We start from the raw sequence: 17766 nt of genomic DNA, 5'->3' as shown, positions 1-17766 counted from the left end.
CTGGGGTTGGGGAGTCCAGAACTAGAGGGCATAGGTTTAGGGTGAGAGGGGAAAGATATAAAAGAGACCTAAGGGGCAACTTTTTCACACAGAGGGTGGTACGTGTATGGAATGAGCTGCCAGAGGATGTGGTGGAGGCTGGTACAATTGCAACACTTAAGAGGCATTTGAATGGGTATATGAATAGGAAGGGTTTGGAGGGATATGGGCCGGGTGCTGGCAGGTGGACTAGATTGGGTTGGGATATCTGGTTGGTATGGACGGGTTGGACCGAAGGGTCAGTTTCCATGCTGTACATCTCTATGACTCTATCTATGACTCTATAAGTGAACTGAATTGTCCCCAATGCTTCAGCAAGTTTTGGAAGAGAGAGGTATTTTCCAGGGTCATTATCAATGTTCTTCCCTCACCTAAACCCACCAAACCTGTTCATCTCAGTCTTTTGCTTTCAGGCCTGGGTACATGTAACTATTGCCAATAAAACATCAGTGACTAAAACTCAAAAATAATTCACTAGCTGCCGAATAGTTCTGAGGACCATGAAAGCAGTTGCACAAATGACAGTTTTCTACTTTACTTTCAGTGATACGAAAGGAGAAATTCTAACATTGCAGGACTACATGACTCTTCTACCTGATAGACAAAATATCTCATAAGAAGGCAATAAATCACAATCTGCTTTGGACCTTGCCATCAGTGGAGCTCCTGGTGCAGTAAGAGAAAATACTGCTCAAGTACAATGAATCAGGCAAGATCTGGTTAAAAATCTCACAACACCAGGTTATAGTCCAACAGGCTTAATTGGAAGCACTAGCTTTCAGAGCGCCGCTCCTTCATCAGGTGTTTGTGGAGGACACAATTGTAAGACACAGAATTTATATGTAAATCACAAAACTTTTTTTTTAAAGTTACATTCTCAGGTTAACTGTAACAATTGGTGTTAGCCAGATTATATGATGAAGGTGTTAGCCCCCTGTGTTCCCTGTCTGTGCCATAATGTTTCGACTGATTCTAATCTAAAAAGTGAGTTAACAGAGTCTTACATTAATTCATGCAGTTTTTGAGCAGTCTAAACGTTATGGCACAGACAGAGAACACAGGGGGCAAACACCTTCATCATATTATCTGGCTAACACCAATTGTTACAGTTAACCTGAGAATGTAACTTTTAAAAAAAGGTTTTGTGATTTACATATAACACAACACCGGCGTCTCCAAATCAGGTAAGATTTGAGCAGAGAGAAGCAGAATTCATGGCTTAGGTTGGTGACTTTTCATCTGCTGACAAATCTTTGAATGATTTATTGCTCTGAAGTTTCCCAGCCTATGAAGATGGGGTTGGAGGGGGAAACCAGGAAAAGAGGGGGCAAGTGTGTCTGGATGGCTCCCCAATGTATTCTGTCTCAGAGACAAATTGCTTCACAGGAGAGGGTTAAAGGTCCAGTGATAGAAATATGGAGCTGAGAAACCATCTGGCTCACTAATGTCCTTTGAGGAAGGAAACTGCCATCCTTACCTGGTCTGGCCTACATGTGAGTCCAGACCCACAGCAATATGGTTGACTCTTAACCATCCACTGGACAATTAGGGATAGTAATAAATGCTGGCCTAGCCAGCGATGTCCAATCCCATGAATGAATAAAAAAAGATAAAACAGAGCACCAAACAAGAAGGAAAGAAAAGGCAGCAAATCTTGCAATGTGGTTCCCCGATGCTGTGGGACACCCTGCACCATGTACCCAAACATCTGCCGGTCCTGCATTGGCCTGTTCAGCTGCATGAAGACTCACGGCAGAAACCCACCACCCTGAGTAAATGTCACTTTTCAATCAAGGGTCTGCCAATGTTTGAGATTTGAAATCCATCATAGACAAGATGGCGAGCACGGAGGTAGCCATTTTGAAATCTGCCTCCTGGAATGTTGGACTGGAGATGTGCCAGTCTCCTGAGCAGTTTTCAATATCCCCTAATGGGCCAATGTCAACGGCCAGACACCTGCCCATGAATGCATGGACCTGTTGAGTAGTTTCATTATTTTCTGATTGCATATCAGATTTCAAATTATTAAGCTGTTGTAATCACATTCTTGGCACTGCTTGTACCACTGCAGTTAAGTTGGGAGCAATTATCAAGAAGCAAATAGAGTTAAGAAAGTGGGTGGTTCAATGTATAGTCCCTTAATGAGTTGATCCTAGTGGGGATCACGGGTGATCAGGAATTGCACATTGACTCAGTTTTCTGCTTGGATAACAGGGTAGTGGCTCTAGACTTTTGTTCAGATCTGGCTAGTTGACTGGTGTTAATAGCATCAGCTTGAGCAGTGGGCACCAGTAAACATTTGTTTGCTTGTTTGTACACCTGCCCCTTCTAAGGCACATGTGAACAATGGCCATTTTTATTGCACGATGAGCTCATAGCTTGAAGTTTGATTCTTGCTTGAAATAAAGGAAGAAAGAAGGAAACAGGTGCACAACTCATTTCTGTCAGTGAAGGTCCTGAATGGCCAAAAGTTAAATTCCTCACATTTTTGTGCTGTTTGTCACTGTGTTATTCATTGTGAATTCCTTATTATTTAAAGCAGTGATTCATAATTGTGGTCTGTGGGCTGCTCCACAATGTGAGTCACTAACTTCAAATCCATAGCCGAGGCTAAATGACATAGAACATAGAACAGCACTGAAACAGGCCCTTCAGCCTACAATGCTGTGCCAAACATGATGCCAAGATAAGTTAAACCTTTTTGCCTGCCCATGGTCCATATCTCACTATTCCGTGCTTATTCATGTGCTTATCCAAAAGCCCCTTATACACTCCAATTGTATCAACCTCCACCTCTACCCCTGTCAACATGTTTCAGGCACTACCACTCTCTGTGTAAAAGCCTTGCCCCTCACATCTCCTTTGAACTTGCCCCCCTTACATTAAATGCATGCCCTCTAAAATTAGAGGTATTGGCAGTACAGTCCAGAACCCCATTGCCACAATTTAGAAGACATCACATAATCAGATCAGCTCTCGTGAATATGGCATGACATGTCAGTGGTGTGATTCTTGTAGTTCCTCAGAACGGGATGATTCTTGCTCAGGGCAAGAACCTGAATGTGGAGCCCTTTTAATGTTTGACATTTCAACTACCACTTGGCTCTGTCTGACCCTAGAAGTATCCTTCTCTTACCGCCTGCCAGAGTCGGGATCGGAAGAATTTACAGATTGATCAAGTGGAACTCTTTGGCAACATTACGACATACCTTTTGTAGACATTATACCCTGAGCTTGGAATTGGAGGTCTTCTGGCCCAGACTAGAGGCACTGTCACAGCAGGTCTCATTACAAGACTTTTCATTATATGTCAGAGGCATTTTCTGAGTAAAGTTTATATCATGGTTGATTTAGTTTGATTAATACAGATTAATGATTCAAGTTCGCTTGTCAGAAGATTATTGTGATGGTTTTATCACACAGAATGTTTCTGATAAACATCTTCTCCTGGGTTATTACTGTTAAAAATGTGAGACCTCTATATTTTCATTGCTGGTGTGAATTAATAATTTATGGTATTTGTTTTTTAAGAATGCCCATAAAATTTATTACATTTTGTACAGAAACGCATAAACATTTCTATAAATTCCATGAGTCCCCATGAATTCTGATGAATCTTTTTATGTTCTAAGTGAAATTGAATGTGGTATAACCATTAAGACTGGGGAGCAGACCCCTGTACAGTGGTGAGGGGTTGGGGATTGGGGTTGGATTGGAATATTGTCACAATTATAAGGCTTGCAGTTTTGAGCTGGAATTGTTCAAAAACTCTCAGGGTTCATGTTCTTTGATTTGATTTGATTTGTTATTGTCACGTGTGCTGAGATGTAGTGCAAAGTACAGTTTGTGTGCTAGCCAGACAAATCACACCTTACATAAGTACATCAAGGTAATAGAATAGAATCCAGAGAATAGCACTACAGCTACAGACAAGGTGCAGAGAGAGATCAACTCCAATATACGAGAGGTCCATTCATAAGTCTGATAACAGCAAGAGGGAAGCTGTTCTTAAATCTGTATTGTATCTTCAATACTATGGAAGAGGGTATAACTATGGTGGAAAGGGTCTTTGATTGTATTGGCTGCTTTCCTGAGGCAGTAGGAAATGTAGCAGAGTCAATGGAAGCAAGACTGCTTCAGTCGTTGGACTGGGCAGGTGGAGAAACATTATCATTGCTTAGTTGAGCAAACTGGCGTGTTTGTGTGCAGTCAATTCTATGTGAGTGAAGTTGGTATCATGGTTAGCCTATCCTTATGATTCAAAAATCTAGGATTATTTTTCCAAAATTAACTTTACTTATGAACTTTGTGAGGACATTCCAAACATTTTTACTAAAAAATATTCAGAAACTGCAACAAAATTCAACTCACCTGTGCACTGCATTTGCCACTCCCAGATCCAGCCAGGATTGATAATCCTCCAAAAAACGCAAGGAATGTTTCCGAAGAAGGGTCACTGTACCCGAAATGTTAACTCTTGAAGCCGTGATTGAATAAACAGACTCTCAAAAGCAATTTCTGTTGGGTAAATGGGAAACTATAAACACCATCAGTCCTTTTTCACATGCCCTGCTGCTGTATGATGTTCTATTTATATGCAGAAGCTCAAAGAGTTGAGGTACATTGGACTGCGGTTGTAGCAAATGAAGGTGTCAGTGCAAGAAAACATGACACGTTAGGACATAGGTGATGCCTCATAACCCTTGCTAATAACACTGAAGAATTATGATTTGATGGGTGAACTGTTTATGATGATTCAAGGATTTGATAGGGTGGATAGAGATGTACTAGCTCCCTGGATAGGGACGTCCCATGCTACTGAGTATAACTTTAAAATTAGAACCACACAGATGGTTTGCTGTCAAGAAACACTTCTCCACCACAAGTATAAAAATAACCTGAAAGTCTTTACCTGAAAAAATTGCTGAGGCTGAGTCATTGAAAAACTCTTATCAAAGATTACTGTTGTCAAGGGATATGGAACCAGGAAAGGAACAATGATGCAGGTTACTCGTGATTTAACTGAATGACTGAATAGGCTTGACGAGCTGAATGCTGACTCATGTTGTACGTTCCTTCATTTCTTTAATTCAACCAAGTTGCAAAATAACCAGAATGGATACGACAATGAGTTGGTGATGTAGATCATTATATGACAGTGACACCAGCAGCAGGAGCCTGTGAACGGAGTGTCAGATATTAGTCAGAGATTGATTTATACACAACAGTCTTGAAAATGGTGTAAAAAGTGTTTGCAAAACTGATTAGAATCAAGCAGCATTTACTTAGTCATATGGGGGGGGGAGGGGTAGGGGTGGTGGGGAATCCATGACAGGCCACAGATGACAGCAAGTGTCGCGTGAAGTTATTTTTCAAACTGCAGATACTAACTAGGCTCTAAATGACACTGTGGGAAGGTAAATGGTGGAATCAGTGGGATGTTCAGAGAAGGCCAAATTGACATCAATATCATCGCATTTTATTCACTTTTAACAAGCAGTGTGATCAGATTCTCAACAGACAGTGAGAAGATCCCAACTGATGCTGTTATTGCTTGTTAAATATCTTGTTAATGGCACCACTTGCTACGGATTTTGATCTTATCACACTCACCATACAAACTAGTCTTCAGGAAAACACAATGTGAAACCAGAGTGGATTCTTGGAAGGTTCAACCCTCCACTTGCTTCACAAGTATCCATGCTGGATATCGGGCATCAGCACCATGGGCACTGTACTCCACATCCTGGGCCCTTGGTATCTGACTTGTTCCAGTGTCCATGAGTCCTCATGGCACATCTCTGAATGACTTACAGGGTACTCCAGACTTCAATGATTGCACCTCAGACTGCACCAGCAACTCTCATTGTAAAGCAGCAGCAAGGACACTGTGTACACCCAGCTCATGGACTGGACCAGGCTGCATCTTCAGGCCCTTCACCTGCTGCCAGAGTGCTCACTCCCTCTGAGCCACCCGGGATGCTTGCTGAAGCCCTGATCTGCATTACCTCAAGACATTGTAGATAGGAACAGAAGTAGGCTAATCAACCCCTTGAACCTGCTCCACCACTCCATATGATCAAAGCTGATTATCAAGATTGATACAGTAATTCTGTCCCCTGTAACCCTTAATCCCTATTCCACCAGACCTATATCTAACTCCTTCTTGAAGATGCAATGTTTTAGTCTCAATACTTTCTGTGGTCGTGAATTCCAAAAATTCACCACTCTCTGTGGAGAAACAATTTCTCCTCAGCTCAGTCCTAAATGGTTTACCCCTTATACATACACTATGAACCCCTGGTTCAGGTCTCCCCCACCATCAGGAACATCCTTCCTGCATTCTCTCTAGTCCTGTTGGAATTTTATAGGTGTCTATGAGATTCCCCCCTCATTCTTGTAAATTCCAGCAAATATAATCCTAAGCGACACAATATCTCCTCATAGTCAGTCTCACCATCCCAAGAACCAATTTGGTAAACCTTCTCAATGCTCCCTCTACAGAAAGAACATCCTCAGATAAGGAGACAAAAACTGCTCACAATATTCCAAGTGTGGCCTTCACCAATGCCTTGTATAATTGCAGCAAGATGCCTGTGTTTCTGTGCTTAAACTTTCCCACCATGAAGGTTAACACAGTTGCCTTCTTTACTACCTGCTGCACCTGGGTGCTTATTTTCAGTGACTAGTGCACAAGAACACCCAGGTCTCATTGGATATTCCCCTCTCTCAATTTCCAGCCATTCAAGTAACAATCTGCCTTCCTATTTTTTGCTACCAAAGTGGATAATCTCACATTTAGCCACATTATACTGCATCGGCCATGCATTTGCCCACCTACTCAGCCTGTTCAAATCACACTGCAATATTTCTGCACCCTTCTCACAGCTCAACCTTCCACCCAACTTTATGCCATCTGCAAATTTTGAGATATTACATTTAGTTCCCTCATCTAAATCATTGACATATATTGTGAATAGCTGGGATCCTAATGTATGTGCTCCCCACTCGTCACTGCCTGCCTTTCAGAAAAAAAGCTCATTTATTCCTACTCTTTATTTCCTGTTTGCTAACTAATTTTCTACATATACTACACCCAATCCCATGCACTTTAATTTTACACATCAATCTCTTATATGGAACTTTGTCGACAGCCTCCTGAAAGTCTAAATCAATTACATCCACTGACTTCCTCTGATCAACTATACTCGATATATCTCTATTAATTCCAGTATGTTTGTCAAACATTATTTCCCTTCTGAAATCCATGCTGATTGTACCTGATTATCCGACTGTTTTCGAAATGGTCTGCTGTACAATTGTTGATAATGTACTCTGGTTTCTTCCCCACGATTGACGTCGGACTCACTGGTCTATAATTCCCTGTTTTCTCTCTATTTCCCAAAAAGGAACAGTTCCAGAGTGTAAAGCAACCTGGAACATGACTATTTCTAATGAAACCTTCTTAAATACTCTGGGATTGTAGATTATCGGGCTTTTTGCACTTTGCACCGTCAGCCAGAGATACCAGGTTCAAATTATGACCGGTCCAACTTGTCCATGCAGACCAGGTTCCTAAATTACTCTAGTCCCATTTGCTAGGATTTGGCCCACATCCTTCTAAACCCTTCCCAATTATGTACCTATCCAGGTGCCTTTTAAATGTTGTAATTGTACCCACCCCACCACCTCCTCTGGCAGCTCATTCCATACACACACAACACACTGCATGAAAAAAATGCCCTTTTAAATCTTTCCCTCTAACCTTCAAACTATGCCCTCCAGTTTTGGATTTCCCTAACCTTGGGAAAAGACCTTGTCTATTCAGCCTATCCAAGCCCCTCATGATTTTATAAACCTCTATAAGGTGACTACTCAAACTCTGATACTCCAGAGAGAATAGCCCAGCCTCTCCCTTTAGCTCAAACCCTCCAGTCCCACCAACATCCTTGTAAATCTTTTCTGAACCATTTTAAGTTTCACAACATCTTTCCTATAGCAGGGAGATCATAAATAAATGTATTATTCCAAAAGTGGCCGAACTAATGTTCAGTATAACTGCAATATGACCTTCCAACTCCTACATTCATTGTACAGTACTTGGTTCTCATTGTGGGTGTAAACTGTAGCCTGTATTTGTTTCCTTAATGTTCACTTGTGCCAGCTATAAATAAAATCTTTTGTTTGGATTTGTTCAATTGCTTGCCTGAATATGATGTTCCCTTAATCTACAATGTCAAGATGAAGGTTTTTTACTGGGATTTGGGGCGACAATAATGGACCGTCAGAAAGGGTCTTCAGATGGGACATATCAAAGGACAGGTAAAGTGTTTGGAACAGTGGTTACACAGGGACTAAGGAGAGAGAATGGAGCTGTATGTGTTAGGGAGTTGATAGGGTTGTTAAGAAGACATACGGTGTGTTAGCTTTTATTAGTAGAGGGATTAAGTTTCAGAGCCATGAGGTCATGCTGCAGCTGCACAAAACTCTGGTTTAGCCGCACTTGGAGTATTGTGTACAGTTTTGGTCACCGCATTATAGGAAGGATGTGGAAGCTTTGGAAAAGATTCAGAGGAGATTTACTTGAATGTTGCCTGATATGGGAGGAAGGTCTTATTAAAGACTGAGGGACTTGAGGCTGTTTTCATAAGAGAGAAGCGGATTGAGAGGTGACTTAATTGAGACATATAAGATAAATAGAGAGTTAGACAGGATGGACAGTGAGAGCCCTTTTCCGTGGATGGTGATGGCTAGCACGAGGGCACATAGCTTTAAATTGAGGGGTGATAGATTTAGGACAGATGTCAGAGGTAGTTTCTTTACGCAGAGAGTAGTACAGGCATGTACTACTGCCTGCAAAAGTAGTAGACACGCCAACTTTAAGGGTATTTAAATGGTCATTAGATAGACAAATGGATGAAAATGGAATGGTGTAGATTAGATGGGCTTCAGATTGGTTTCACAGGTTGGCACAACATCAAGGGTCAAAATGCCTGTACTGCCCTGTGATGTTTCATGTTCTATGAGTCAGCCATGCTGGCTATGTGTCATGGGCAGCATGACTTGGTTGCTGTTGTGCCATTATGCTGCCAGTGAGGGACAATGCCAGATGGTCAATGCTGCTTGTCCGTGTATATAGCAGCCTTTCAAAGATGTTCAGGCACAGGTTCTTTCAGCAGATACCTACTGTGTGGTAAGTTGTTCTGAGAATGGGGTATTGTGAGATGAGAATAGAATTGGACATGAGGCATCATGGGATGGAGTAGGTAGTTTGGTAAGATGTGGCCAGAAATCACACTAGAATTCATGGCATGAATCCCTCCAAAATAAATTCAACACAACTCAAATTTGGCCAACCAAAATGCTAACCCTGCCTCTCTCTCTACAGAAGTTTCTGAATTTGATGAGTTTCTACACTACTTCCTGTTTCAATTTCAGATCTCTAGCGCTCAAAGTAAATTGCTTTTGTTCGTAAACATAGAACAAAATATATAGAACAGCACAGCACAGGACCTTTTGCCCACGATGTTGTGCCAAGCATTTATCTTAATGTAAGATCAACCTAACTTATGCATCCCTCAATTTACTGCCATCAATGTGCTTGTTCAGCAGCCGCTTAAATGTCCCCAATGTCTCTGACTCTACTACCACCGCTGGCAGTAGATTTCATGCACACACCACTCTCTGCGTAAATAACCTACCTCTGACATCTCCCCCATACCTTTCTACAATCACCTTAAAGTTATGAGCCCTCATTACAACCATTTCTGCCCTGGGGAAAAATATCTGGCTATCTACTCTATTATGCCTCTCATTACCTTGTACACCTCTATTAAGTCACCTCTCTTCCTTCTTCTCTTCAGTGTGAAAAGCCCTAACTCATTCAACCTCTCTTCATAAGACAAGCTCTCTAAACCAGGCAGCATCCTGGTAAATCTCCTCTGCACCCTCTCTAAAGCATCTACATCCTTCCTATAATGAGGCAACCAGAACTGGACACAATATTCCAAGTCTGGTCTAACTAGGGTTTTATAGAGCGGCAGCAAAACCTCGTCGCTCTTAAACTCAAATCCATGTTAATGAAAGCCAAAACACCATACACCTTCTTAACAACCCTATCAACTTGGTGGCAACTTTGAGGGATGGACCCCAAGATACATGGACCCCAAGATCCTGCTGTTCCTCCACACTGCCAAGAATCCTGACTTAACCCTATCAACCTAACCTACACATCCCTCAATTTACTGCTGTCCATGTGCTTGTCCAGCAGTTGCTTAAATGTCATTAATGTATCTGACTACTACCACCACTGGCAGTACATTTCATGCACACACCACTCTCTGCGTAAATAACCTACCTCTGACATCTCCCCCATACCTTTCTACAATCACCTTAAAGTTATGAGCCCTCATTACAACCATTTCTGCCCTGGGGAAAAATATCTGGCTATCTACTCTATTATGCCTCTCATTACCTTGTACACCTCTATTAAGTCACCTCTCTTCCTTCTTCTCTTCAGTGTGAAAAGCCCTAGCTCATTCAACCTCTCTTCATAAGACAAGCTCTCTAAACCAGGCAGCATCCTGGTATGTCTCTTCTGCACCCACTCTAAAGCATCTACATCCTTCCTATAATGAGGCAACCAGAACTGGACACAATATTCCAAGTCTGGTCTAGCTAGGGTTTTATAGAGCAGCAGCAAAACCTCGTGGCTCTTAAACTCAAATCCATGTTAATGAAAGCCAAAACACCATACACCTTCTTAACAACCCTATCAACTTGGTGGCAACTTTGAGGGATGGACCCCAAGATACATGGATCCCAAGATCCTGCTGTTCCTCCACACTGCCAAGAATCCTGACTTAACCCTATATTCACCATTCAAATTCAACCTTCCAAAATGAATCACTTCACACTTATTCAAGTTGAACACTATCTGCCACTTCTCAGCCCAGCTCTGCATCCTATCAATGTCTTGTTGTAGCCTGCAACAGCCGTCAACAATATCTAAAACACTACTGACCTTTGTGTCATTGGCAAACTTACTAATTCACCCTTCTATTTCTTCATCTAAGTCACTCATAAAAACTACAAAGCGCAGAGGCCCATGAAGAGATTCCTGTGGGATACCACTGGTCACCGATCTCCAGGTGGAATACTTTCCATCGACAACCACTCACTGTCACCTTTCGGCCAGCCAATTCTGTATCCAGACAGCCGAATTTCCCTGTATCTCATGCCTCCAAACTTTCTGAATGAGTCTACCATCAAATGCCTTATTGAAATCTATATACACCATATCCACTGCTCAGCTTTTGTCAACTTGTCACATCACATCCTCAAAGAACTCAATAAGACTTGTGAGGCATGATCTGCCCTTCACAAAGCCATGCTGACTATCTTTAATCAAGCTATGTTTTTCCAAATCGTCATAAATCCTATCTCTCAGAATCCTTTCCAGTACTTTGCTTACCACAGATGTAAGACTAACTGGTCTGTAAAGTATGAGTCAGGTTGACAAAATGTTTTAAAGGTTGAGATTGGGCCATTTGCATAGCTGGGAATTCTGGAGGAGATCAGCAGGAATTGGGAGTCAAGCTTCCAATTGTTGATCTCTCACTGTATTGTCCTGCCCCACATGCAGCAGATAACCATTTGTTTGTCAAATGGTAGAACATTGAATTCATTCAATGTCTTAAGTAAAGGTCTCAATAACATGGCAGATGCTAATTGTCAATTTTTGCAAAACCTTGGAATTTGCAGTCAAGCCAGCTCTCAGTTCTGAATGCAACATAATGTTCTCAACCATTAGGCTGTTTATTATAACTCCTAACATTTGATGTCAGAAATACATGAAAAAATGTTGATATCCACAGATTAAAGAGTATAGAATCTAATAAACATTGCCAGCAAAAACTTGAAACGCTACACTTAAAATGATCGAGACACTATGTCATCCTGTTTATTTTCTGTTCTTTTATGAAATATGTCTGATCATGTTACACAAACACAGTGTTCAGGAATGTGGGTCTATTACTAAACATGCCTCCTTTCATAGACTGCAGGAAATTTGTAAGTAAAAATCAAACTCTCCTAGATCAAAGTTTCCCATATCACCTCCTCTTGTCATTGCTCCTTCTGAGGGCACAGTATCTCAGTCAGAAAAGCAACTGCATTAATCCTACAGTTGGGACCTCAGCCTTCCCCAATTCTCATCCCTCCCACCCAAGGAGACATGCATCAAGATATGCAGGTAAAGATTCTCCCTCAGGACAACTTTCCCACTTTTATCACCAGATGGTGCAATTGAAATGAAGTAAATGGGCATGGGTAAGATTAAAATGCGATCGAGCTGCTTACAGGCCTGAGGTCACACAATTCCCTTCTTATTGACATTCTGTCTCTGCCAATTCTGGAGCAGACAGACAATTCTGCTCTAAACCTACATGATGTTGAAACCGGCAAAGGAACATGTCAGTGTGCAGGAGGATGCCAGAAGAGGCCATGGTAAGTAACTTCAAATGTTTTTTTTGGGAGGATTCCTTTGATAGTTTTGAAGAGAAGAGGCGCCTTCCAGGCCTTGGAAAAATCTCCCGTGCCACAGTCTTCATTACATTGCCATCATTTTGGGATTTCCCCACTCACCACTAACCAGATAGACAGAAATATACACATTTAAAACAATGTCACAAGGAAAATATTTTATATTTCATTGGTATCCACAGGATTGGAGCACAATAAATGCTATTAATACTAGAATATTTAAGTGAAAGATTTTCAGCCCTTTCAATAAATCTAATCAGTATCAAAGCCGGATACTGAATTTTATCTGGTATGTAACATCTTCCTCACATTTCTACAAAACAAAGATGAAAGGGTTATTTGCTGTCAGTAAGTTGTGCTTGCTATTTATACTTTATTATTAAGCACCAGAACAAACATTAATGGACTGGGCCGTTTATAATTGTGCATTTGTTTATCTATTTCTCATGTTACTCAGTGTTAAGCATCTATTCATAATAGGCATTGCCATTAGAATGTGAGCAGTGAAACAAAAGGAGATATTTAAGTGATTTATCCACTGCCCATCATGCCTACGAAACACCCATACTGGTAAAATACACAGATATTAAATTCTCCTCAAATCATATAACTTCAGGCTTGCCTGACCTTCAAGAAAAATGCTATTGAGCAAAAGTACAATAACTAAATACTTATCTGCACCTGTGCACTGCTGTCATATTGGTGAGTGACAAGTCAGCACCATTTGTCCACACAGAGTTGTCTACAACTCTGAGTGATTTTTTTTATTATTGTGAGGAAAAAGTTCCATCATCCAGTAGAGACATCCAAACCTCTGTGATAAAATTGCAAAGTATGTGTTTATTTTCGCTGTCAGGTATTTGGTTGAGTGGTCAAGTCAATGGAACTGTATGGGTACAAAACAGTGCAAGAAGCAAATGTGTATTCATTTTCTCATAAAGTCCCATTCAAATGGGATTGAATGCAAAATAATCTAAGTTCAGTTCTTCTCTCTTGATCTGGAGAAACCAAAATGACACCCTCTAAAAATTAAGCAATTACTTTTCTTAACACAGTATCTGGGTTCTGTTCCATTCACAGCTTTTAACTCTGTACACATTCTTTCTTCAGCAATGGAGTTCCTGAACTAGTGCTATGGCTGGACTAGATGAGATCTTATATCAGAGTTACTCTTCAGAGGGTCAGTGTGGACTTGTTGGGCCTGTTTTAACACTGTGAAGATTCTATGATTCTATGTTTCTATCAAGCTATCACGACCACATTGGGTGTGCCTACAAAGTGGTCCATGAACTGCAAATGTTTGTAGATTGTTTGGCTCTCTGCTAGTTTTCTGAGTGTACCAGTTCTTAAATTAATCAGCAGCAAAGCTTTAGTTCATACATTCCTAATATATAGGGGCAGATTAAGCTATTTGGCCCATTGAGTCTGCTCCACCATTCAATCATGGCTGATATCCTCCTCAACCACATTTTCCTGCCTTCCCCCTATAACCCTTCAACCCATTACTGATTAAAAATCTGTCTAAAACTTTCTTAAATTTACTTACTGTCCCAGCATCCACAGCACTTCGGGGTATGAATTCCACAGAGTCACAATCCTTTGGGAGAAGTAGTTTCTCTTCAACTCTATTTTGAATTTGCTACCCCTTATACTAAGACTTCTCATCCTAGAAAGCCCAGCAAGAGGAAGCATCCACTCCATTTTTATTTTATCCTTGACTTGAATACCTCAATCTGATCTCCCCTCTTTTTTCTCAGTTCCAGAGAGTTTAGGCCAAAACTATTGAATCCTTTTTCATATGACAAACTCCTCATCTCTGGGACCACTCTAGTGAACCTGCTCTGAACTGCCTCCAATGCCACTACATCTTTCCTCAAATAAGGGGACCAAAGCTGTGCACGATACTTCAGGTGCAGTCTCACCAATGCCTGTTATAAACAAGATCAAAGATTAGTTCATGGCACAACTATTGTTGAACTTAAGTAAAAATACAAAGCAGTTATTAGTCACTGACTGAAAGGTTGAAATATATGTGGATGATAAAAAGTACTTATAAAGACAGCAAAAACATCAGTCTACTGTTGTTGCAGGCCTGTTACTTAGAGTCATAGAATCATAATAGCATGGAAACAGACGATTCGGTTCAAACATAATCCCAAACTAAACTAGCCCCATCTGCCTACTCCTGGCCCATATCCCTCCAAACCTTTCCTATTCATGAACTTATACAAATGTCTTTTAAACATTGTAATTGTACCCACATCTACCACTTCCTCAGGGAGTTCATTCTTAAAGACTCTCTTTCTGAAGGTAAAGCTGTTGAAAACATGAAGTTAGAATTCAGCAGCTGTGCTGGTTTCTGTAATTGACTAATAGCAGGCTTTTTTTCAGGTGGATACAGCAGTAGAGAAGACTTTAGGGGAGAAGCAAAGTAGTTCTTATTCCTCACTAGATCTATAGTGATGGCACTTAGGGGTTGCCGAACTCTTGATAAAATTATGGTAAATTTTTTAATGCTCCTTTCCATGAGTTCTCTTTGGCTGATTTAGATTTATTTAGATAAATAATTTATTTAGATAAATAATTGTTCAACAAAGTCAAGTCCCAATGCTGGAATTGTCTGTTGGAGGGGGAGGGGGTTAATGGGGTGAAAGGAAAGCTGGGGTCTTCCAGCTGTTAATATTTTTCAAGAGCTTTGAACTCCCAAAGCACCCATTGTGTTCTTCAAATCGAAGTGGAAATGTATCTGCTTGGGACTGATGTTGAGACAGTACACCAGTTTGTCTCCTTTTGACTCAGTGAATTAAGAAGAGCAATCATGTGACTTGGGAGAGTTCTCTTGTAGGATCCTGCATCCTGACCTGGTCTGGCCTGTATGTTACCCTGATGTGGTTGGTTCTTGACCTTTATTCCTCATAAGGCACTCATTCCAAGGATGGGCAACAATTGCTGGCCCTCACACTTAATTCGCCAGACTGTATCCAATTTCCACTTCCATCCTCCAATCAATTCTGATTTACAAATTGCAGATTGTGTAAGCATGTATCTTTTTATTTCTTGACTTGTCTCACAACAAGGACATTGTGCCTTTTTCCTTTTAAGCCACCACCTTCCCAGGCAATTTGTGGAATATCTGATGGGCTTTCCTGTTGTTGAATGTGCGTTGATTGGTGTCGATGCTCAATATACTCCCACCAACACTCTCACCAACACCATGTCCATTGTAACTTATGCCAATAGGTCTGAATGTAGTCAGGGCAGCAAGGCCGTGACTAGTAAAATGTCAGCAGGTGCGTGAAGAGGCACTTAATTGACCACTTCAGTGGCTTGTTTGAACTCTGAACAGGAGTGTTTGCCTCCACGTTCCCCTGGGAAAATTCCACAACAACAGGAAGGTAGTCAAACCTAGATCTTCCTTTGCCATTTTATGGACACTTGTCCCTCCCAGCACATCGCTCAGCCCCTCACTAGAGGGGAAAATTCCAGCCTGTAGCTTATACCCGCTACATCTCATTGCTAGGGGCAGAACAGCTGATTGATGGATTTGAACTTTGCACTGATATTCTGCTGAAAAAGAAATCACGTAAAATAATCAGAAAAAATCACGTAAAATAATCAGAAAAAATCACGTAAAATAATCAGAGCCCTTTCCATGATACATGCATAATGTTTGTTACATTTTATTGAACAGAACACAGAGAGGGGTTCTTAATCATATTGTCAAGACTCTTTTATTTACTTTATAAATCTAAACATGACGCAGATATTGTAATTGAGCTCATGCAGCTCAATAATTTATTCAGGTAGGTATGTGAAAGACTGAGTCCACTGTGCTGTAAGAAATATATGTTTTCCTCGCTATCTTGTAATTATGGTACAATAGCAGGCAGATATAGATATATTTCACTGTAGAACTAAATGATATATATTTTTCAAGTTACATCATATCATTCTGAACAACCATCCCTCATTTTGCCTCAAAACACCTCGGGCTAAACAGAGGGGAAATCCTTTTGGGTTCCTAATCCTTAATGCTGTCTGGTGATCCTGCAGGAAAGTGCCAATGTGCTGTCACTTGGGTGAGGTAAGGGAAATGCCTGCATTGGTGGATTGACATACCATAAACATGATTTGTCACCATTGGAACAAAGTTGAGAAAAATTACGACTGCTGTTTTTGAAGAGTTCCTGTCATGGCATTTTCCAAAGCACGGGGAGCTTATTGCAAAACTGTTCATAATGTTAAACATGAGCTTTAAAGCTTCAAACATCCTTTTTGAAAATTAACACTCAACCCAGATTCCAAAACTTAAATATTAAATTAATTCAAATTCATTCTAAACGTCCTAGCTAATGACAATGAAATAATTATAGGTGAATTATGTTCACTGTCTCAACTCTTTCAGTCAGAAATCGAAAGCAACCTTTGACTGTTGCTACGAGCACATGATGACTTACAGCCCACCAAGTTTCAAAAGGTCAAACCACTGCATCCTGCTCCTTACCCAAAGGAGAACTTGAGCTAGATCATACACTGCAAACACAATGGTTAGAGAAGTGCCACAAGAACATTGTCTTTGATGTGCACAGCACATGCTCCACTAGCACTAGGGTGGAGCATGGAAATATTGCTTTTCTACCATGGTGAATCCAATTTGTTTGCACAATGGATATAGGTGAAAATATTACCCAATCGGTCATTCTGGGAATATTATGATGAAATACTTCTTGATAGAGGTGGATGGTGCTGGTGGGGAACTGCTTCATCTCTGGCCTGGTGGGATTTGCTTCTTATTCACTTATGGAATGTGTGGGCATTGCTGGTTGGGCCAGAGTATATCACATTTTCCCAGTAATCCTAGAGAAGGTGGTGGTGAGCTGCCATCTTCAAGCATTGTAGCCCATGTGCTATAGATAGAATCATAATGCCATTAGAGAGAGTTTTCATCCAGTGACACTGAAGGAATGGTGATATATTTCCAAATCAAGATGGCGAGTGATTTGGAAGAAAACTTGCAGCTGGTGGTGTCTGATGACCTTGTCCATTTAGGTGGAAGTGGTTATGGGTTCCGAAGGTGCTGTCTTGATGACTTTCTGCACTTCATATTGTCGAGGGTACACATTGTTGCTACTGGGCATTGGTGGTGAGGGAGTGGATGTTTGTGTAGATGGTCTCAATGAAGTG

The 17766-nt window shown here is 41.0% G+C and overlaps 1 long non-coding RNA gene across 2 annotated transcripts in view; it reads right to left on the bottom strand.

Moving 5' to 3' along the window:
• Window positions 1-4705, bottom strand: part of LOC122564801 — a 43370-nt gene extending 38665 nt beyond the window's left edge. For both annotated transcript variants that reach the window (XR_006316007.1, XR_006316008.1), the window contains exon 1: window positions 4411-4705. This is a non-coding gene — a long non-coding RNA (uncharacterized LOC122564801). The remainder of the gene's footprint in view (window positions 1-4410) is intronic.
• Window positions 4706-17766: the final 13061 nt, after the last annotated feature.

This window comes from Chiloscyllium plagiosum, chromosome 30, assembly GCF_004010195.1.
Source record: "Chiloscyllium plagiosum isolate BGI_BamShark_2017 chromosome 30, ASM401019v2, whole genome shotgun sequence".
NCBI lineage: Eukaryota > Metazoa > Chordata > Chondrichthyes > Orectolobiformes > Hemiscylliidae > Chiloscyllium > Chiloscyllium plagiosum.
This window is presented reverse-complemented; position numbering and strand designations above follow the sequence as displayed.